The sequence below is a fragment of the Macaca nemestrina genome, chromosome 7 (assembly GCF_043159975.1).
Source record: "Macaca nemestrina isolate mMacNem1 chromosome 7, mMacNem.hap1, whole genome shotgun sequence".
Lineage (NCBI taxonomy): Eukaryota > Metazoa > Chordata > Mammalia > Primates > Cercopithecidae > Macaca > Macaca nemestrina.
Window position 1 is genome coordinate 152,031,132 of NC_092131.1, and position 23,520 is coordinate 152,054,651.

At 38.1% G+C, this 23,520-nt stretch overlaps 1 protein-coding gene across 4 annotated transcripts in view; it reads left to right on the forward strand.

Moving 5' to 3' along the window:
• The window catches only part of LOC105490532 (ATPase phospholipid transporting 8B4 (putative)), a 276,940-nt gene that overhangs the window by 9,736 nt on the left and 243,684 nt on the right, over nt 1–23,520 (forward strand). For all 4 annotated transcript variants that reach the window (XM_024795544.2, XM_011756284.2, XM_011756282.2 and 1 more), the window contains one exon: nt 2,517–2,579. The gene's annotated coding sequence lies outside the window, so the exon portion shown is untranslated. The remainder of the gene's footprint in view (nt 1–2,516; nt 2,580–23,520) is intronic.

A 23,520-nucleotide genomic window follows, 5' to 3' on the forward strand; every position in this document is an offset into this window, starting at 1 on the left:
CTTGCTGATGAGCCTTTATCCTCTGGGCAAGTGGGGCCACCAGATACAGATGTCATTGTCACAGAATTCATTCACCTGCCCAGTACCATTTTGTATTTGTTGCTATGACTATTCTGCGAAACAAAAACAATTTTGTTTTTTGTTCGAGTATTTTGTGAAACAAAGAAACAACAAAGTCCTTCACCGATGAAAACTCACTTGTGTCTGTGGTATTTTTCACAGGAAGTCTTTACCGCCAAACATCCTTGTTGTGTATCTTCCTTTATAACTATAGTGCCTCCTCTCCCCAGATTTGCTCATTTTCTCTTTCTTCTGCTCTTCAATTTGCCTGCAACACTCTTCCTATTGCTAACCCAGTTTTGCTCATGCTTTGAGGTTCTTCCCAGGCTGAAGATAAGGGTGTGTAAGAAGATAGGGACCAGAAAAAGGGAGGGAGCAGCCAAAAAAGCTGCAGCCACTCCAGCTTGAGAAGGCAGATCTGAGACATTTTGGGCCTGGGGACTGGGGTCTGGGATCCGGGGAGGGATAGTTACTGAAAGGAAAGTGTCTTTTAGCATTTGGAAGCCCTTCCTCCATTTCTTGTGGAAATTAATCTTTCATTCAACAAGTGTTTACTGAGCATTACTATGTGCCAGACAGGCATTAGATGCTGGAGATACAGCTATGGAGCCCTGTCCTAAAGGTGTTTGTGGAATAATAGGAAAATAGCCAATATAATAGAAAAATGTATTCTAGAGTGATCGGGGCTCTTACATGGGCAGTGCCAGATTCTACGGGAACGCACAGGAAATGCTCCTCCTGTCTCTGATTTGGGGAAGTCGGAGAAGGCCTCCTAAAGGAAATGATATATGAGTTGTCATTGGACAGATGAAAAGGAGCTAGTCTGATAAAGGGAGTGGAGACAGATGGCTACAGGCAGAGGGAAGAGCATGTGTGAAGGCTCCCAAATGGAAGGAAGCTGAGTTGTATATTTCTGGAGTGCAGACATGAGGAGGTGCAGAGAAGCATGGGAACAGGGAGGGAGAGTGATGAGGAATCAGGCGGGAAAGATGAGCAGGGACCACGTTGCAGAAGGTCCTAGGAGTCATGTTACAGCTTTTTTCCTGAGGCCAACAAGAGGTGTTGGCAAGGTTTTTAGCAGGAGTGTGACATGATGCCATTCTCCTTTTATAATGATGACTCTGGCTTTGATGTGGACACTGGTCTACAGGTGGCCACGCCTGGAACAAGGGAGGAACATAGCGGGAGAGCAAGCACTGGTCAGCAGGCATGTCCTGGAGATAACCCACTGCTTGGGGCTGGGGTGGGGGAGTAGAGAGGTGGGGCTAGGAGGCATGGTCTTGGGCAGCCTTGCTGGCAGCTGATTGAAGGTGCGGAGGGAGCCACAGGGGAGTTACTGATGGGGTCATATATGATGACCTAGCCTTGCTTTTAGCAACACCTGGCAGCGACACCCCTATCTCCTTGCTTTGATTCATAAGTTTTAGTTACCTGGCCCCTATAAAACACTGGGTCCTGCAAAGTATCAGTGACCCTGTTTGTCAGGCATACCCCAGGGGCCAGAAAAGGAAGAAATGGTCTCAGGCTTTTTAGACTTCTTGGCGATTTGTAGTGGAGAGTGTGTGTTGATGAACTTCCTCTGCAGCCTCTTTTCTTGTAACTACTAAGCCATAAGTGTTGTTCTTCCCCTTCTCTGGTCACCATATGACTGACCAACTTCTTCTTTATGTACCTTGGCTGCATCCTGCCACACCACTTTCCTGAGCAGGAAACAAACCAGTCATTTTTTTTTTTTTTTTCTAACTGAAAGAGCATGCGGTCAGTACCTCTGCCTGCACCGTCATGTGTTTGCAAAAGTGCGTTTATTTCCATGGTATTTTGGGTTTTGAATGTTTGAAATCACTTGTTTGCTCCTTCATTTCTCATTCTAAATCTCTAAGAGTTTACAGTATGAAGGAAGTTAGGCCACATGTAGGGAAAAATGAAATCTAATAATGATATTATTCTGGTTTTAAAAAAATAACTGCCCAGAGAAGACTTACATACATGAGAATAAATTGAGGGGAAGTTTTGAATTGCATTTTGTTTCTCTAGAGCCTGGGCAGTAATTTCCTCTCACACATAGTTCTCGAAGTTCAGTTGTGGTTCTCAGCTATGGCTTGTGAAAGAGTCACCTATGGCACTTAAATAAAAGGCAGATTCTGGAACCTCACCCCTGAGATATTCTGATTCACAGGATTTGAGATCTGTTTCACTCAATTTTAATGCCAAATTGAGTGGCATATTTGTGCTTACCTTGAGTTGTCTCATATGGCCTTTAAAATACAAAGATTATTTTTGTACAGAATTATTCTTATCTGGCTGGACTAAAGCCTGATAAATTCAATCTGTTGTTCCTTCCTGTGTCAGTGACTTCCTAGTTATCTAGATTTGTCTAGGAAGAAAGTTAAAGGAGGTAAATTTATAGTTATTGTGCATTTTTCAGATACTAATATTGCATACTTCTGTTTTCTTAGGTCGGCCACCTATTGAGACCTGGTGAAAGATCAGGTAGTTCTACAGTAAAAAGAAATCGCTTGGTAAGTTTTGAGTTCTTCCAATGATGCAAAGTGATGTTTTAAAAATATAATTTTAATTTTTTCGTGGAAGTTTAATTTATATACAAAAAGCACACAGGTCTAGGTGTTCAGCTCAATGAACTTTGACGATTATATACACCCATGTAACTACCAAGGGAGTATAAAACAAGATATAGAACATTGATTTCTATCACCCCAGAAAGTTCCCCTGTGCCCCTTTTCATTCATTCTTTCTACACCCATTGTGGCCGTCTTTTGATTTCTGTCAGATCAGTTTTATCTACTTTTGAAATGAATATAAATGAAATCATACAGCATGTGTTCTTTTGTATTGCTGCTTTTGCTCAGCATAAGGTTTTTGACATATACCCACACAGTTGCATGTATTAATAGTTTGTTCTTCATTTAAAATTTCAAAGCAGTGTTCCATTGTGTGAACACACCAACATTTAAAACAGAGTTCATATAGTTAGAAATAATTTTGGTCATGATCGCAGAAAACACACTTTGGTTTTTTGGTTGAGTAATTTGGTGGATTAATTAAAAGTATCATTAACACTTCAGTTTACTGAATCCAATTTCTTTAATATAGCATCCACACCAGAGAGTGTTGATTTTCTCTTTTGTCTCTAGTTAGTCAGTGACAGGCTACTATGTAATTTTTCCTTCAGTGGACATGAGTCCAACCTATTATGGCTGTTTTCTTTATATTTGACCATAGACTCTATAGAGACTAAAGGCTGCATTAGAGTTTACATAGTGCCCTGTCCCTCCTTCCAATACCATCCCTAATAGGTGGTTAACCTACTTCCACAGGTACTTAGAGCATGATGCATTTCATTCCCTTGTTAGATACTTATTCATTGCAACATTCAGTCTTATAATGAGCTGAACTCTGTCTCAATGTGGTTCCCACCCATAGGCCATTAGTTATGCCCTCTGGGGCAATATATTCATATTCCCAATGGTAATCAGGAGTCTAGAATTATTGTCACCCTTTTTTTTCAAGTAAAATGATTTAATTATATTTAATCTTAATAGTGTAAAGATAAGATTAACTGGATTTAACACAAACAGATTTTCAACAGGACCCAGTGTTGCAAAGTTTTGATATGTTCTAACATGATCTAAGATCCAGGTCTCATTCTCTTAAACAGTAATTCATATGTATATGTGTATGTATATATTAATGCATATATGTAAAAGTAGGTACTTTTTGGAAATAAAAATAAGAAAGCAGAAGTCACCATAATCATGCTGCCTAGAGAGAAATACTTGAGGTTGCTGTGTTGCACAACTTTACAGGACTCCAATTATAGTGACCTCTATTAATGTATTTGTGTATATTGATCCAAATATATATCCCCAAATAGAATTATCCTGTACATTATTTTGAAACTTCCTCTTTAAACTTAGAATTATAATCAAAGACACCTTTTATGTCTTTAAACATTTCTCAATAACATTATTCTTATTTACATTTCCCCTAACTTTTAATTTTGAAAATGTTGAATGTTACATAATTGAAAGAATGATACGATGAACACCCATAACTTAATTCTACAATTATTACTATTTTGCCACGTTTGCTTCCTTACTGTCTGTCTCTTTTTCTATACAAACACATTCCCTCATGTGTACAAACACACACATGGGGTCTTTTTGTTTTTCAAATTTCAATAGGCTTTTGGGGAACAGGTAGTGTTTGGTTACATGAATAAGTTCTTTAGTGGTGATTTCTGAGATTTGGTGCACCCATCACCTGAGCAGCATACACTGTTCCCAATTTGTAGTCTTTCTTCCCTCACTCCCCCTCCCACCCTTTCCCCCAAGTCCCCAAAATCCGTTGTATCATTCTTATGCCTTTGCGTCCTCATAGCTTAGCTCCCACTTATGGGTGAGAACATACAATATTTGGTTTTCCATTTCTGAGTTACTTCACTTAGAATAATGGTCTCCAATTCCATCCAGGTTGCTGCAAATGCCATTATTTCATTCCTTCTTATGGCTGAGTAGTATTCCATGGTGTGTGTGTGCGTGTGTGTGTGTGTGTATGCCACATTTTATCTGCTTGTTGATTGATGGGCATTTGGGCTGCATCCATATTTTTTGCGATTGTGAATTGTGCTGCTATAAACATGTATGTGCAAGTTTTTTTTTTGTATAATGACTTCTCTTCCTCTGGGTAGATACCCAGGAGTGGGATTGCTGGGTCAAATGGTAGATCTACTTTTAGTTCTTTAAGGAATCTTCACGTTGTTTTCCATAATGGTTGCACTAGATTACATTCCTACCAACAGTGTAAAAGTATTTCCTTTTTACCACGTCTGCATCAACATTTATTCTTTTTTGATTATGGCCATCCTTGCAGGAGTGAGGTGGTACTGCATTGTGGTTTTGATTTGCGTTTCCCTGATCATTAGTGATGTTGAGCATTTTTTCCTATGTTTGTTGACCATTTGTATATCCTCTTTTGAGAATTGTCTATTCATGTCCTTAGCCCACTTTTTGATGGGATCCACTTGTTTTTTTTTCTTGCTGATTTGTTTGAGTTCCTTGTAGATTCTGGATATTAGTCTTTTGTTGGATGTATAGATTGTGAAGATTTTTCTCCTACATGTGGGTTGTCTGTTTGCTGATTATTTCTTTTGCTGTGCAGAAGCTTTTTAGTTTAATTAAGTAACATCTATTTATGTTCGTTTTTGTTGCATTTGCTTTTGGGTTCTTGGTCATGAAGTCTTTGCCTAAGCCAATGTCTAGAAGGGTTTTTCTGATGTTATCTTCTAGAATTTTTACAGTTTCAGGTCTTAGATTCAAGTCTTTGATCCATCTTGAGTTGATTTTTGTATAAGGTGAGAGATGAGAATCCAGTTTCATTCTTCCACATGTGGCTTGCCAGTTATCCCAGCACCATTTGTTAAATTGGGTATCCTTTCCCCTCTTGATGATTTTGTTTGATTTGTCAAAGATCCATTGACTATAAATATTTAGCTTTATTTCTGGGTTCTTTATTCTGTTGCATTGGTCTACATGCCTGTTTTTATACCAGTATTACGCTGTTTTGGTGACTAGGGCCTTATAGTATAGTTTGAAGTCGGGTAATGTAATGCCTCTATATTTGTTCTTTTTGCTTAGTCTTGCTTTGGCTTTGTGGGCTCTTTTTGGTTCCACATGAATTTTAGGATTGTTTTTTCTAGTTCTGTGAAAAATGATGGTGGTATTTTGTTGGGAATTTCATTGAATTTGTAGATTGCTTTTGGCAGTATAGTCATTTTCACAATATTGATTCTACCCATCCATGACCATGTGTTTCCATTTGTTTGTGTCATCTATGATTTCTTTCAGCAGTGTTTTATAGTCTCCCTTGTAGAGGTCTTTCACCTCCTTGGTTAAGTATATTCCTAAATATCTTTTTTATGGCTATGATTAAAGGGTTTGAGTTCTTCATTTGATTCTCAGCTTGGTTGCTGTTGGTGTATAGCAGGGCTACTGATTTGTGTATATTAATTTTGTATCCTGAAACTGCTGAATTAATTTACCATTTCCAGGAGCTTTTTGGAAGAGTCTTTAGGGTTTTCTAGGTGTATGATCATGTCATCAGCAAACAGCAACAGTTTGACTTCCTCTTTACTGATTTGGATGCCCTTTATTTCTTTCTCTTGTCTGATTGCTCTGGCTAGGACTTCCAATACTGTGTTGAATAGAAGTGGTGAAAATGGGCATCCTTGTCTTGTTCCAGTTCTCCAGGGGAATGCTTTCAACTTTTCCCTATTCAGTATAATGTTGGCTGTGGGTTTGTCCATAGATGGCTTTTATTAACTTAAGGTGTGCCCTTTCTATGCTGATTTTGCTGGGGATTTTAATAATAAAAGATGCTGGATTTTGTCAAATACTTTTTCTGCATCTATTGAGATTATCATGTGATTTTTGTTTTTAATTCTGTTTATGTGGTATATCACATTTATTGACTTGTGTATGTTAAACCATCCCTGGATCCCTGGTATGAAACTCACTTGATCATGGTGGACAATCTTTTTGATATGTTGTTGGATTTGGTTAGCTGGTATTTTGTTGAGGAGTTTTGCATGTATGTTCATAAAGGATATAGTTCTGTAGTTTTTTGTTATGTCCATCCCTGGTTTTGGTATTAGGGTGATACTGGCTTCATAGAATGATTTAGGGAGGATTCTGTCTTTGTCCATCTAGTGGAATAGTGTCAAAAGGATTGGTACCAATTCTTTGAATGTCTGATAGAATTTATTTGTGAATCCATGTGATCCTGAACTTTTTTGTTGTTGGCAACTTTTAAATTACCATTTCAATCTCAGTGCTTGTTATTGGTCTGTTCAGAGTTTCTATTTGTTCCTGGTTGTATATTTCCAGGAATTTATCCATATCCTCTAGGTTTTCTAGTTTATGGGCGTAAAGGTGTTCATAGTGGCCTTGAATGATCTTTTGTGTTTCTGTGGTATTGGTTGTAATATCTCCTGTTTCATTTCTAATTGAGCTTACTTGGATCTTCTCTCTTCTTTTCTTGGTTAATCTCACTAATGGTCTATCAATTTTATTTATCTTTTCAAAGAATCAGCTTTTTGTTTCATTTGTCTTTTGTGTGTGTGTGTGTTTTTTTGTTTCAAATTCATTTAGTGTGCTCTGATCTTGGTTATTTCTTTTCTTCTGCTGGGCTTGAGTTTGGTTTGTTCTTGTTTCTGTAGTTTCTTGAGATGTGACCTTAGATTGTCTATTTGTGCTCTTTCAGACTTTTTGATGTAGGCATTTAATGCTACGAAGTTTCCTCTTAGCACCACCTTTGCTGTATCCCAGAGATTTTGTTAGGTTGTATCACTATTATTGTTCAGTTTGAAGAATTTTTAAATTTCCATCTTGATTTCATTGTTGATCCAATGATCATTCAGGAGCAGGTTATTTAATTTCCACTTATTTGCATGGTTTTAAGAGTTCCTTTTGGAGTTGATTTCCAGTTTTATTCCACTGTGGTTTAAGAGAGTACTTACTATAATTTCAGTTTTCTTGAAATTGTTGAGACTTGTTTTGTGGACTTTCATATGGTCTGTCTTGGAGAATGTTCCATGTGCTGATGAATAGAATGTATATTCTGCAGTTGTTGGGTAGAATGTTCTGTAAATATCTGTTAAGTCCATGTGTTTTAGGATATAGTTTAAGTTCATCGTTTCCTTGTTGACTTTCTGTCTTGATGACCCGTCTAGTGCTGTTAGTGGAATATTGAAGTCTCCCATTATTATTGGATTACTGTCTATCTTGTTTCTTAGGTCTAGTAGTAATTGTTTTATAAATTTGGGAGCTCCAGTGTTAGGTGCATATATATTTAACATTGTGATAATTTCCTGTTGGACTAGTCCTTTTATCATATAATTTCCCTCTTTGTCTTTTTTAACTGTTATTGCTTTAAGGTTTGTTTTGTCTGTTATGAGAATAGCTACTCCTGCTTGCTTTTGTTGTCTATGTGCGTAGAAAATCTTTTTCCACCCCATTTCCTTAAGTTTATCTGAGTCTTTACGACACACAGGTTGCTGTTGTTTTTGTTGAATGTTGTAGACATCATGACACTTACCCCAAATACTTCAGCAGACATCCGCTAAGAACATGGACTTTCTCCTGCATACCCACATTATCATCACCATATCCGAGAAATGTAACATTGATAAATAGCATATATTCCATTTTTTACTTTCCTCAATGGTCCCCAATACATCTCATCTCTTGGAATTGGTTTTAATTTTTGGTACAGTATCCAATCAATGTTCATAAACTGAATTTGGCTAATTCCTTTATTTTCTTTTTATTATTTTTTAAATTATACTTTAAGTTCTAGGGTACAAGTGCACAACATGCAGGTTTGTTACATATGTATACATGTGCCATGTTGGTGTGCTGCACCCATTAACTCATCATTTACATTAGGTACATCTCCTAATGCTATCTCTCCCCCTTCCCCCCTCCTCACAATATAATTTTTCATTATTTTGAATTTTGGGAAAGTCTAGTCTAACCATTTTATTGAATATTCTAGCATGGTTTAATTTCTTCTAAAGTAATTTGGGTTAAACATTTTTGGCACAAATAGTATGTACGTAATATTTGTTTTTTAATGAACAATTCATTAATTAGTTAATTGACAGTGTTTTGATGAGGAATGGAACTTGTTAATCCTTCTGACACAGAACTTCATTTTATAGACAAATAGTAATTGCTACGTAATCAGTCTAAGTTTTGGCTGTGTAACTGTGTCTGCATTCGCTTCCTGATGGTGACTGGCAGAGAAAGCTGAGGCCAGTCACTTCTTCTTGGACTTATTACAATGACCCATGACCTGCAAGACTGACATGTGATGAAATGATCACCATCATTTGTATCATCATGAGTGGGACTGACACATCTTTAGATGACATTGGTTTCTGTAGATCTGGCAATAGTCTGGAGAGCTTTTTATTTTAACCTAAAACATGCATTCATTTATTTAGTCACTCCACAAACATTTTTGAGTCCTTATAATTTGCGAGGTAGCACCAATCTTGACTTCAAATGGCTTTTTACATTTCAATAAAATATATGTATTCTCACACAATTTTTAAGTTTATGGTATCAAGGATAACTTAAAAATAGTTTATTAAGCATCACTGTAAGTGGTATATTTGCCTACAGTGGTATCTTTGCCAGAGGGGCACAGACTGAGATCTTCTAATTAGCCTGGAGTTGTCAGAGGGAAAAATCATGCAGAGATGATATTTTATCTCAGTGAGAAAGTTCATGTCTGCAGCCTTTAATAAAGGTGCACTTACATTTGTATGCTCTTTCACAACATCATTGGGACGCGTAGGACCTTGATGATGTGTTTGAAAATATGACAAGCCAGCCACGGGTCTTGTGGGGAAATAACTTTCTCCCAGATATGCTTTATTCTCTATTATCTCCATATTCAGATGTCTTGCATTCTTTAAGATGTAAAAAGTTCCAGCCCCTTGACTCAAATGTTTAAAATATTATGATTACAGTCTATTTTCTGTTTGTTTTTTGAAATTCACTCTTTCCTTGTGGCTTGTATGAGATGCCTAAAGACAAATTGTTTTAAAATGTACATGTGACGTGGTGCAGTGGCTCACACCTGTAATCTCAGCACTTTGGGAGGCTGAGGTGGGATGATCGCGTGAGGTCAGGAGTTTTAGACCACAGTGGCAACACAGTGAGACCCCTGTCTCTACTAAAAATTTAAAAATTAGCCAGGCACGGTGGCACGTGCCTGTAGTTCCAGCTCTTTGGGGGACTGAGGTGGGAGGATCACATGGGCCCAGGAGACTGAGGCTTCAGTGAGCTCTGATCGTGCCACTGCACTCCTGCCTAAGTGACAGACTGGGACCCAGTTTCTAAAAAAAAAAGAAAAATTAGAAAAGAAAAAAAAACTGTACACGTGCCTTTCCACAAAGCAGTCAGGAAGGATGTTGTTTATGGGTAAAATACCTAATTCAGATCTCATTAGTTTAGAAATATGGGAAGCAAAAGAAGTACATAATTAGAGGCCTTCTTTAAACCAGCTAAGCTGTTCTTTATTCCAAAATGTGGGGGTTGTGGAGCCAGACACATTACTGCCTTAGTATGTTTATGGGGTGTAGGGTAGGATGAATCAGACCAGGGCCGTGTATGTCTTCTGTGGGCCCAGGCACTTTTGCCTTTGTGGGTCCCTTCCTCCATAAAAACATATTAAAAATTATGTTTGATGAATATGTCAGTATAAAGACAAATATCATCCAGGCTAGATTCATTATTATGCATCCATTACTATTATATTCATTTTTCCTCTGGTTTTAAAATAAAGGAAAATTGAGACAGTTTTGTGGGCTCTTGAAAATGTCATGGGCCCTAGCACTCTGCCTACTATGCCTCCTGGATAAGTCAGCCCTGAATCAGATACACATATTGGGCTGAAGTAGCCTCCCAGAGAGCAACTCTGTATATTTTGGGGAGAAGAAAGACAGTTTCTTATGCTTATTTTTGTGAACCTACATATAGAAAGTAGTTAAATATGCTTTTAGTGGCAGTAGTGCTTTCAAGTTATTATTGCCACTACAAGTTTAAAAACCATGTGGTAGCCAGGGCTTGGTGGCTCATGCCTGATATTCTAGTGCTTTGGGAGGCTGAGGTGGGAGGATCACTTGAGGCCAGGAGTTGGAGGCCAGCCTGGGCCACATAGCAACACCCTGTCTCTACAAAAAAATTAAAAATTAGCTGGGCATGGTGGCATGGTTCTGTACTACTCGGGAGACTGAGGTAGGAGAATAGCTTGAGCCCAGGAGGTCGAGGTTGCAGTGAGCTATGATTGTGCCATTGTACTACAGCCTGTGTGACAGAGCGAGACCCTATCTAAAAAAAAAAAAAAAAAAAAAAAAATCACCTGACAATACAGAACTGTATGGTACTCATATATTTTCATGACACAACCAAAATCTTAAATTTTTTCTTGCCAACTTGTACATACTATTTGAGTTTAGGTGACTGTGACATAACAGATCAATAGCATAAGAATTTACTGGGTTTGGCCAGAGTGGGTATTATGGGTTTACAAGGCTCTGTTAATTTTCTGTAATTGTCCTTTGTGAACGCAGTTGTTGCATGACAGAAACAACATGAATCAGAAGTGATGGGAGTGAACCTGGTTCTACTTACCAGGCATTGGTATTCCAATCCTCTGAGCCTCAATTTTCACATTTGTAAAATTGGGACTAATGTTTACCTCTGAAGGTTACTGTGAATGTGAACATAAAATGAAAGATTATATGTGAAGTAACTCATAAATTATAAAAGCACTATGTAAATGTTAGACAGTATTGAATTCATAGATATATGATACAGTTCATTGATTTCCATGTTTTTCTCCTGAAGACTCCTAATTTCTAAGTTTTACTAGAACGGTTTTGTCCAGTTTTATGGCTGACATGAGCATTGTATATACAGGTGGGTTTCCTATTTACTGAGGTCACTTGTATGGGACTCTGATTTCCAAGAGGACACCCTGGAAGCCTCTTCTGTACCCTCTGGGACTCTTTCAAAAGGGCTGTTTACTTATGGTGACTCTCTAGAGGCCTGCCAGTGTGGTGCAAATGACAGTGGTCAATTGCTTTGGTTGAAGTTTATATCCCTGCTTCTCAGGCATTTACAACGACTTCTCTTACAATAAATGTTGCATTATCACGTCTGTTTAACAAACCAACAGCCTGTAATAGGACCTAGGGGTCATGAAGGTTCACTGCTAACAGCATTTTGGAATGTATTATTTTTGGTCTGCAGTTGGGGAATAAAGTGTGTATTTTTTTTTTTGTATACTTAGATTACATAATACCATAAACATTGCTTTGAGCATATATTATTTATCAGGTAATGTACTTTTCCTTTGATGGAGAGTGATAAAAAAGATGAATAAGACATGGAACCTACCCTTATAGGTACCTTATCAATGCATATAAAAGTATTTTTATTTGTATTAATTTATATGTTTAAAGAGTGTTATTTCTCATTGGGTTTATCTCTTATGGAACAATAAATCCAAAAGCTGTTTTCTCAAGTAGATTTTCAGTTACATTTGTGAAGGAATTAGTTTTTGTTTGAACTTGCATTTCCTCTACCATAATAATTTATTTTGAATTGCATCATGTTTTTAAAAGTCATCTGTTTTCTTAGTTTGATTGAATGAGGCTGTTGAAATGAAGTACCACATGGTGCTGGTCAGTGAGTGACATACATAAGACAGCGCTGGCTTCACAAAAGCCCTCTCATAACTTTGGGGTTCTATTTCCTAATGAGTTCTCTTCTATGTTTTAATAACTTTTTGGTGTCCAGAGAGAAAGGGCATGGGAAATTATCTTTGGTTCCACTAGAGATGAGAGAGAAACACCTAATCTCTTCCATTTCAGTATACAAAAATTCTGTGCAAAAACATGATTGAAATTGTTGTAGAGACTGAATTCTTGCTGGTTGTTATAAATATTGCAGGGCATAAGCCTTCCATTTGTAGGTTCATTAGCTTTTACAATTGGGAGCGATGGGAGGTATTATTGCAGTCCTTAGTCCTAGGTATGGTCTAGAATTTATCCTGTATTTAAGTCACTTTGGAATAGAAGTGTTTTTTCTCAGACAGGATACACTATATATTTTTAAATCTTGCCCCATAGTTATAGTGCAGACATATAAATAGAAGTACAGATAAGACATGTCTTCTGCCTTTCAAACACTTCCCAAGTGTGTGTACTGCTCTAACTTTATTCACATAGAACAGTCTGTTTTATTACTCAGGATATGGGCTAGGTTAGGATGCTGTAACAAACCGCCTGTCACAGAGGACTTCCTAAAGAGAAGCCCCAGGGACTGTTCCTCCCCACCACCTTTCCCTCACCTCTCTGTGGAATTGGGGGAGAGTGGCTATTCTCTCCACGAAAAATCTTTTTTTCTTGGGTTTCATGACCTTCATGCAGATTCTTCTTGCTTCTCAGGCTGCTCTGCCTCTGTCTCCTTCATTGCACCCTCGTGGTGGAATTTCCCCTGGTTCAGTCTTCTGTATTTTTCTCTCTGTTCATTTTGTTCCTCAGAGAACTCCTCCTCTATCTTGGCTTCTGTTCATCTCTATGGAGATGACTCTTAAAACTATGGTGTTTATTGTGAAATCTTTCCTAAACATTATATGTTAATTCCAACTGTTGCTGATTTTGATTTAATAGTTTTATCAATATAGCTTTAGATTGCATAGAATGAGAAAACCTGGAAATTAGAAGAATCTTCAAAGTCAGTTTATCCAGCTTTATTTCTACTTTGATAATCTGTTTCTAGAGTGCTGATGAGCATTTTCCATGAATATTGCTCTGCCAAGTAGCTCAGACATCTAATTTGGGAGCTGTCTAATTCTCTTTCTTTTTCTTTTCTTTTTTTTTTTCAGAAACAGGGTCTCACTCTGTCACCCAGGCTGGAGTGCAGTGGTGATCATAGCTCACTACAGCCTCAAACTCCTGGGCTCAAATGATCCTCCCACTTCAGCCTCCCAAGTAGCTAGGTCTACAAGTGTGCCACCACGCTTGGCTAGTTTTTTAATTTTTTTGTAAAGACAGGGTCTCACTATGTTATTCAGGTTTGTCTTGAAGGCCTGGCCTTAAGTAATCTTTCAGCCTGGGTCTCCTAAAATGTTAGGATTACAGGCGTGAGCTACTGTGCTCAATCTTATTCTCTGTTTTGACAGTAAATTCAACCATATGTTAACAGAATTTCAGATCCTTGTAAAGTTTACTTTCTGTTCTGAATTTTGGAATAACACAGAGTATTTGTTCTTCCATCTACCTTAAAAATAATCGAATATTTGAAGATCTCATTTTTCCACATGCTCTCTTTCTTTTGCTAATATTCTTTCTCTCTTTCAGTCTCTGATTTTTTGGGTAGACACCTGCAAGTTTTCTCTAATATATGATGATATGGTTCATAGTTTTTAGACTCTCAGTATCTTACCTATAATATGAACTTCACCAGAGAAGGGCTGCTGTCTTTCTCATTTTTGACCCTACAACATGTAGTATGGTGTGTGTCACTTTGTTCTAGAACCTGGACATCTATTGAGTAGATGTTTGAATGAACACATCATGGTCACAAAACTTTTTGATGCTCTTGGCTTCTCCAGTGGCTTCTGCACTGCCTACAACTGGGTTAGATTGAACCCAGTTCTCAAGATGCAGTCTGACTTAACTTGGAATGGAGTGGTACAAGATTCTGCTGATCCGGAATTTGGTTTCTGCTAAGATTGTATTAATAGCTTTTGGGAATTTGTACTTATGGCTCACTGAGCTCTCAGTGAAGGCAGAAAAACCATGAAAGGGTCTTGAGTCAGGTGTTATGTTTCTGTATTTATTAAGTTGATGTAGCGTCACTGAATTAGTCAGGATTCTCTAGTAAAACAGAATGTATGTGTGTGTATGTATGTGTGTATATATATACACATACACAAATATAGACAAATATATGTGTATATATAAGTCTATGTATGTGTCCAAATATATACATATATGGATATATGTATGTATTTATATATATTCATATATATTGTATATATAAATACTGTATGGATTTGCCTCATATGATTATTGATGCTGAAAAGTCCTGATTTGCAGTTGGCAAACTGGAGACCCAGGAGAGCCAGTGGCATGATTTCAGTCCAAATACCAGCAGGCTTGAGACCCAGGAAGAGCCAATGTTGTAGTTTGAGTCTGAAGGCAAGAAAAAACTGATGTCCCAGCTCAAAGGCAAGAGGAGTTCCTTCTACTCAGCTTTTTGTTCTAATCAGCCCTTGAGCTGATTGGATGAATCCCACACACATTAGGGATGGTGATCTGCTTTTTGCTGCCTACTGATTAAAATGTTGATCTCATCCAGAAAGACCCTCACAGACACACCAGAACTATGCTTGACTTAATATGTGAGCACCCTGTGGCCAAGTCAAGTTGACACACAAAATTCACCCTCACAGACATACTTTAGTTTATCAAGATGTTTTTGAATTTGTGTATTTCTCCTTTTGGTTTGTCAGGTTTTTCTTTATATATTTTGAAGCTATGTTATTGGATGCATACAAATTTAGAGTTGTTGTATAGTCCTGGAAGATCAATCTTTTGTTACTATGGGATGACTCTATCTCTAGCAGTGCTTGTTGTATTAAAGTTTAATTTATCTGATATGAATTTAAAGAAATAAAAAGCCCTCAACCTGCATGGAGTTCACATTCTGGGGGCGGGGGTGGGGGTGGGGAGGGGCGCAGGGCAGAAAGACAATCAACAAAATAAATTAAATAATCTTCTACATTGGGTGGGAGTGTGCTGCAGTTTCAAAAAGAATAAGCATGGAAGGCTGAATTGAGAAGACATATTTGATAGCAGATTTGAAAGAAGTGACGTGGCAGCCATGTAGATATTTGAGAGATAAGCATGCCAGGCAGAGGGAACAGCAAGTGCAAAGGCCCTGAGATGAGAATGGACCTGGTGTGGTCAGGGAACAGGAGACCACTGAGACTGGAGTTGAATGAAGATGGTGGACAGTGGTTGTCAGGGCTGGATCCAGGTTTTTTTTTTTTTTTTTTTAAGATGGAGTCTCACTCTGTCACCCAGGCTGGAGTGTAAGGATGCAATCTCGGCTGATTGCAACTTCTGCCTCCTGGGTTCAAGTAATTCTTCTGTCTCAGCCTCCCGAGTAGCTGGGACTACAGATGCCCACCACCACGCCTAGCAAACTGTATTTTTAGTAGAGATGGGGTTTCACCATGTTGGTCAGTGTGGTCTCAAACTCCTGATCTCAGGTGATCCACCTGCCTCGGCCTCCTAAAGTGCTGGGATTATAGGTGTGAGCCACCGCACCCAGCCTGGATCTAGGTTTTTTGAAGCCTTAAGCTAATACAAAATACAAAATCAGGTATAATAAAAAATATTTATTTAGAGTGAGAAAATCTCTATAAGTTATAATTTTGAAAATATGAAAAATACCCCAAACATCCCAAAATTCAGAAAAATAACACAATAGCTTCATTTTGCTGAATGTGCCTTTATAATACATTTTCTTTCTTTATTTTTGGCCTCTTATTTTTGATTGCCTCTCATATAACAATTATTTTGTTACAAAATTTTCTAAAGAGAGACTTAGATAATCCAATTTTCCCTTTGGTATAGTTAATTAACATTAATTTAAGAATTATGATAGCTTAGAAAAAATTTGCAGCTTTGTGACTTCACAGTGTCACATAAACATTTAGAATGGTCAACCTTGGAAAAACTTCCACCAAGTTTCTTTCACATATGAACTGTTACAGATATACTTGCCATAAGTAGTGCTGCTATAAGTAGGTTTATGCTGTATAAGCACTGGAATTCTAATGCATTTTATTCTGTGAAATCCACATGAAAAAAGAAAAATATGTTTATTATACTTACTAAGTATAATAAGCATATCATGTCACACTTTAGGTATTCATCAACTCCTAGTCAAAACAGAATTTATCACCTCTCAAGAATATGAGGAGTATATATATAATATATAATATATACATTTATTTAATTATATTAATATATATTACATATTACATATTTAATATGTAATACATGCATGTATATATAATATATAAATGAAATATGTAATAAAAATGTTTTATATATAGATACGTACATATCCATATCCATATACTTGATACTCATATTCCTGATAGGAGGTAAATTCTGTTTTAACTAGGAGTTGATGAATATTAAATGTTACACATACAATTTTACACGTCTGATGATTGGGAGAATTCTGCACAGGCTAACTTCAGCTCTATATTTCAAACCTGCAGTCTCTTCCACAGTTCACACACTTCTAGTGCCAGTTGCTGTAGGATGTGATCATGTTGCCATGTGGCCTCAGGCCCTGCATTCTTATGTTATGGCACTGCGTGGATCTGCATTCCTGACCACCAATAACTTAACTCTATGTAGAAGTAACTGAATCACATAGATAGACTCCAGGAAACACAAACTCATGTAGTTGCAACCTGATTGCCCCTTATCTGGATCCCAGCAGCGCCATCTGATATGAGGCAAAGTGCGATGGAAGGAACGTTAAAGTGGAGGAGATGTTGGTCTTAGCCCCCTGTGGCTAAAATATTTGACTTTTGTAAACTGAGAAAAAAGGAGTATGCAAACACATTTCTAGTGCTACTCCTCGGGATGAAATGTGCAAGTGAGGTGGGCTGAGGCTTGTTTAGCTTCATGGTAAGTCACCCTCTGGTGGTGATGTGAGGCTAGGGAGGTAGTGGGGTGGATGTGTAAAGATTAGGCAGGACCGTGAAGGCCTTGGTCACAACTGGCTTCTGTGTCTTTAGATGAAGAGCTAGTGGATGGCCTTGAGTAGGAGAGAGAGATAAGACTTGTGGTAGGCAAAATAATACCCCTTGGAGATAGGTGCAGTGTAACTGCAGGGGTCCTTATCAGAGGGAGGCAGGAGGGTCAAGGTCAGAGAAGGAGATGTGACAATGAAAGCAGAGGTCGGACTGCTGTGGGCCATGAGCCAAGGGATGTGGGCAGCTTTTAGAAGCTGGAAAGTCAAGAAACAGATTCTTCCCTAGGGCCTCTAGAAGAAACTCAGCCCTGCTGACACCTTAATTTTAGCCCTGTAAGACCTTTTTCAGACTGCTGACTTTCAGAACTGTAAGATAATGTTTATATTGTCTTATACCACTAAATTCATGGCAATTTGTTAGAGCAGCAATGGAAAACTGGTAAAATTCTGACAGGAGCATTCTGGCTGCTCGTTGAGAATAGATGGTAGGGGGAAGGGGCAGAAGACCAGAGGGGAGGCTGTTGCAGTATCCTGGGCAGAGGGGATGGTGGCTTGGACCAGGATGTGTGCAGAGGAAGCCTGAGAAATGGCCGATTCTGAGCATTTACCACCTTTCTTTTCTGCCTCAAATCCTGGCCCCCTTGTATCTCTTTTTAAAGCCTTATTACCTGAATGTGTCATGAATAGATAAATAAAGTGAGGCTCCTATTTTTTTGTTGGTCTTTTCACACTTGGAGTGATATTAGAAGGAACAGCTGAGATGAGACTGTGGTGATGTCCTCTTTTACTGTCCATATTTTTTACGCCCTCTCAGGTGGCAGACCGCCTCCACCAAACTGCTTTTCATTACATCACTGTGGTGCAGTTTGGATCAGGTGCCTGGCAAAATAACCCTGCACACCGCATGGTTTGTCTATGGCTACGTAAGCTCCTTTCAGAGCTGCCTGGGACAGGCAGGGATGCTTTTTGGCCACCCGTCTGGATATGACGTTCCTTTTCTCCAGTTGCTGTGGCTCTCTGGCCTCCCTTCTACATCCTTGCTGTGCACATATCTGTGGGCATGAAAACACTTTGAAGGCAATCACTATCTTGTTTGTCTTTGTTTTGTCTTTGCTGACTAGCTATTCTAGCTAGATGAGCAGCTCTATTAGCCTTGCTCAAAGGAGCTCAATAAATATTTTTGGGATAACTCACTTTCCCTTGGCTCTAGTAAATTTTATTTGCCATGTGGATTCAGGGAGCTGAGATACAGAAACCAATATGTATTAAAGAAACTCGGTTTATAGCCTCATGCATCTTAAAATGACAAACACGAAAGCTTCCTGTGCGACCCCTTAGGTATCAAGCAGAGACGTGTTCTCTTCAGAGCTTCTTCTTGCCTGTCTTTCTTTTATGCCTGGAGTTATTTCCTATCATTTTATGATAGGAGGCTTTCTTGGCCAACCCTTAGGTGGCCAGCCTGTGTTTCACAAAGGAAAACAGCCTGTGTTTCACAGAGCCTTCTAGCTTCTAGGCTCTTATAATCTTTGGGACAGATGCTGATTTTTTTTTCTCTTTGAGTAGAGATGATACAGAAAGAAGGAAATGACTATTTCCCATCTTTAGAGAAAGCATTCTGTTGTTGGTCCAGTCCATAAAAATGCATTTTTTTTTGCTATAGATAATCAAATTGTAAAAGAATATAGATAGAGAATAACAGATTAGAACAGGCACATATAAAAAAAGTTTCAAAGAAAGCAGACAGTTTTCAACAGGAGTATTCTCAGCAAACTGCCCAAACTCTTCAAGGAGAGAGGAAACACGCCCTACAGGAAGGCCTTCCCAGTGCAGCAGAGACCAACCCTGGACATGATGAAGTGTAGGAAGTGTCTGGGCCATGAGGTTGTTTGGGATGGGGTATATGATTTGATGTACATCTGGAGTATTGCATTTGATGAGAGAGGCTCTTACCCCTATCTTTGACCTTTGGACCAAGGCACAAACCAAATTGCAGTTTCCCAGTCATCTATGCACAGTACCACCACCATCTCCTTATATCCAGAATCTCTTCCGAGCTTCTTTTATAAGGGATACAGTTCTGTGTTTGCATTCTGACTCTACTGCATAATCTTGCAAGGACTCTGTTTCTTCCCCTGTAAAGGAGGGCTGGTAACAGCATGTACCTAATGGGATTGTTCTGAGGATTAACAAACTAATGTGTGTGAAACACTTCATGTAGTATCTAGCTTGTAATAGGTGCTCAATTAATGTTAGATATTACTATTATCATTATAGTAAGTTTTAAATCTCTAGTCGTGAATCTGTACTTATAGAAAGCTACATGCTGATGGTTTATATGGAGATTGTATTAATTTTATGTGTAAGTTGTATAATCCAGCTTATGTATCCTAGAAGAGGAATGAATAATGAATTGTTAAAAATTTTACATTTCTTTGTGAAGCTATAGTGAGCCCTGGGAGGAATAAAGCTCTTAAATCAAATTTTCCAGCTATCTGGACTTGATGAGCAAATTGGCTTAGCCAAGAGAAAAACAAACCCAAAGCCCTTTAGTATTTGTTTGAATCCCCTAACTTTGTTTCCAAGCTCTCTTGTGAAGACAAGCATAAAAAAATTATGGGAAGAGTTTTTTTTTTTTTTCCTTCTATTCTCTTTGGTTTTCTGCTTAAATGTCAATATGTCCCAGAAGCTGCAGGTCACCACTGGGTTTCAATAGGAAACTCCAACTCGGGACACATATTTTTCAATTGTATCAGAATGTGTTCTTGGAGTCAACTCAGGAAATCTTGGAGGCTGAGGGACTCTTTTCTTTAAAGCTCTCCCCACTCATTGTTCTTTCCTCATGTCTTTAATGAATTGCTTTGGCTTCCAACTACATGGACCAGATTATGAAGAATGAAAGAAAATTAAGAAAGGAAGAAGCTTAAGTTATTGATTTAGCTTGAGGAAATTTTTCAGAGATTTCTGACCCAACCCCAAAAAACCCACAATCACCCTAAACCCCAAATGCCACTTCATGTTTGGAGACATTCTTCAGCTTTTGGATCGGTACCAATCTTGCTCAGGAAATACCAGTCTATATCACTGAGTTTTATATAGGGACCCTGAATGCTCTGTGGTGCTTCATCATTTCATGATTTTGAGGGTCTACAGCCAAGTGCCTGAGGCTGTTTTCTAAACCACATTTGGTGAAGGACAAAATGCTCTGGAGTTAATTAACGAAAGACTGTTGTATTTGTTAATTAGGGATACATACTTGCTATGGTCGCTCATGGATCTAGTGGAAACTTGCTAACTCTTCCCTTTACTCTTGCTTTTATTAGCAGAGCTCATGCGTTCACTACCTAATCTTAAATACTAAGGTGTTACGAATTGTTCACAAACTGATTTTTAGGAAAAGGTTGTAAATGGCTTGTTTTCTTTTGTCTACTGGAAGTGGAAGTTGGATAACGTATAATTTATTATATTATGATGGAGAAGTGCTCAGATTAGGAGTTGGGTGTTGCCTTTGAGGACCTGGAGTAGAATCAACGAGTATTTGCCAATTTCCATTGAAAATATTTGAAACATTCCTTCAAGATCTTCTTGGGAAATAATCATATTAGCAACTTTAAGACTGACTATTCAAGCTTGAGTGATTTCCTTTTTTGCCCATTTACTAGTTTTCAGTTTTTTTAAAAAAAGATTTTTCTGGTATTTTTCTGTTTACAATGTATTTTCCATATATTTCCTCATTGAATGATTATAACACACAGAGGCATTATTTTACTGAGGAACCGTAAGTAAGAAGAGGTATGAGTTAAAACGTGCTTGTATAGGTAGTTGCAGAAGGATCATTGGCTCTTGTTGCCTCAAGGTCCAAGCGTCTTTTTATTTCATGAGGACTCTCTTTCTTTCTTTCTTTTTTTTTCTTGAGACGGAGTCTCCCTCTGTCGCCCATGCTGAAGAGCAGTGGCGCCATCTCCCTCACTGCAAGCTCCGTCTCCCGGGTTCATGCCATTCTCCTGCCTCAGCCTCCTGAGTAGCTGACTACAGGCGCCCGCCACCAGGCCCGGCTAATTTTTTGTATTTTTCGTAGAGACAGGGTTTCACCATGTTAGCCAGGATGGTCTCAATCTCTTCATCTCGTGATCTGCCCACCTCGGCCTCCCAAAGTGCTGGGATTACAGGTGTGAGCCACCCTGCCTGGCCTATGAGGACTCTTTCATCAAACTCTCATTTTTATGGGTCCTAAAAATCTTCCTAACAGGGGAATAACACCTTAATTGAACTTAAAAATTTCTAGCAGAGGGCCAGACATGGTGGTTCATGCCTGTAATTCCAGCACTTTGGGAGGCCAAGGTGGGAGGATTGTTTGAGGCCAGGAGTTCGAGACCAGCCTGAGCAACATAGTGAGACCCTGTCTCTACTTATTAAAAAAAAAAATTCTAGCAGGATAGTATTATGTCCTCTCATCTTTTAAACTTGTTTCTTAGTGATCTGATTATAATTTTGGATGTTCTGTCTGTATCTCCCCTTTCCAAATGGAAAGACAAGCATAAGTAGATATAGTTTTGTTTTTAGTCATAAACCGGGAGTGACTTTAACAAACCATCAGCCCTGTGAGATAATTCTTTTTTTCCAGGGAAGTAGGGAACCATAGATTAATTATTCTGAAACTGAGTTATTCTTTTTGGTAAATGTTCCCTAATATTTAACTGGTTTGTAAATGATTGCTTCCTAAAATAAATGAGGTATCCTCATTTAATTATCTTGGAGAATATGACTGGAAGTACATGGCTTAAAGATAAGCATCCAATGAGTGCTTCATTGCTATCCTATTTGGTTGAGGAAGGCATCAAATTATATTGGGTTTTATGATTTTGGGGGATTTAAGGTTATTTTCCTCATCCTATATGGAGTAGCAGTTTGAAGGCTTACTTATCTATTTTTCTATATTCTGGAGCAGATTCAAAACAAATGTCTAAGAGATTTCTGCCTCTGCTGATGGCTGTTGTCTTGGATCACTAGAATGGCAAAGGATGGCTTCCTTCCTATCCAAGCACATGTTTTTGTTAGGCTCCTCAGGTGTCAAAAAATGATGCAAATGCTATTACCAACTTGATCTTCTTTTGGGTCTTGTACTCAGCCAGCAATACAGTGTAGCAGCATTCCAGGTATGTTCCAGGAAGTTCAAAATCAAGCTCATGGTCACGTAGTGTTTAGTACAGTGAAGTTGATAGAAATAAGAATGATTATTCAATGGACACATAGCTTATGCATTCTTTCAAATATCCCAAAATATATTCTTGGATTTAATCAGATCAACAGAGAATGAGTACAGAGACCCCATTGTAGGCCTCTCTCAATTGTGTCTTGGGATGATATCCTTAGGGATGTTACAAAACATAGCTCCAAAAACCTTATTTTATGTTCTTTATATCAAACAATGACTTCCTTATGAGGATTTCTTAGGTAAATTAATGCCTGAGGCAAGAATTACTAATAGTTGTACTTTTCCTGAGAAACTGATTTATTATTACCTACCAGAGCTACTAATAATTGCACTTTTACTGATAAATTGACTTTACTATCTCGCAGACTTTGTAAAATAGGGCAATAGACAGGCATTTCTTCATTCTGTAGCATTTGTGGCACACCTGAATCAGGTGTGTGGGTCATTGGATTAGCCATTTTTATTATCATTCTGTTGGTTGGTTATCGTTCTTCCTTCTGTATCTTCTTCCACCCTACTGTACTTTAAACATTTAAACAAGTATTTTTCCTCTTGTACATTCTTTTTTGTAAAATTTTTTATTTTAATTTTTGTGAGTACATAGTAGGTATATATATTTATGGGTTATACATGAGATATTGATACAGACATGGTGTATATAATAATCACATCATATAAAATGGGGTATCCATCCCCTCAAGCATTTTCCTTTGTATTAGAAACAACCCAATTATACTTTTAGTTATTTTTAAGTGTACGATTAAATTATTATTGACTGTAGTCACCCTGTTGTGCTGTCAAATAGTAGGTCTTACTGTTGTACATTCTTGAGTAGCTGTTTTGCAGATGGTCGTTGTCTGTAAACAC